This window comes from Nicotiana attenuata, unplaced genomic scaffold (genome assembly GCF_001879085.1).
Source record: "Nicotiana attenuata strain UT unplaced genomic scaffold, NIATTr2, whole genome shotgun sequence".
Classification (NCBI taxonomy): Eukaryota; Viridiplantae; Streptophyta; class Magnoliopsida; order Solanales; family Solanaceae; genus Nicotiana; species Nicotiana attenuata.
This window is the reverse complement of record NW_017672022.1, coordinates 90,960-91,601: the sequence shown is the minus strand read 5'-3', so window position 1 is coordinate 91,601 and position 642 is coordinate 90,960.

Below are 642 nucleotides of genomic sequence, written 5' to 3'. Positions count from 1 at the left end.
TAAAGTGTTTGACTCAAGCAAGTAAGAGAAGCATTCACTTTATTGATAGGAACTGCTATTACATTTAGCTTAAAAAGGCCCTCATTTAGGTAACCTTTTCCTACATACAAATCGTTCTTACTTAGTACAACACTATTAGAAACAAAAATACATTTGAATCCATTCTTGACAAGAAGTGAGGTAGACACAAGATTCTTTCGAATTTCTGGAACATGGAGGACTTGGTTTAGAGTCACTATTTTTCCCGACATCATCTTCAACGCAATCTTGCCAACTCCTTCAATTTTGGCCGTAGATGAATTTCCCATGAAGATTGTCTCGTCGGGACCTGCGGGAGCATAAGAAGAAAATAACTCCTTGTTAGCACAAACATGGCGGGTGGCTCTAGAATCTATCCACCATTCTTTCGGATTTCCTACCAAGTTGCATTCAGACAACATGGCACACAAGTCTTCCATTTCATCTTCAACCATGTTGGCTTGATTTTTTTTCTTCTTATCATTCTTTGGCGCACAACAATCCACTGCCTTATGCCCAGTTTTTCCACAGTTGTGGCAATTACCCTTGAACTTCTTCTTGCTTGGGTAATTCTTTGGTCCAGAAGCTTTCTTCCTCTTCTTATTTTGTGGTGCCTCCTCAACA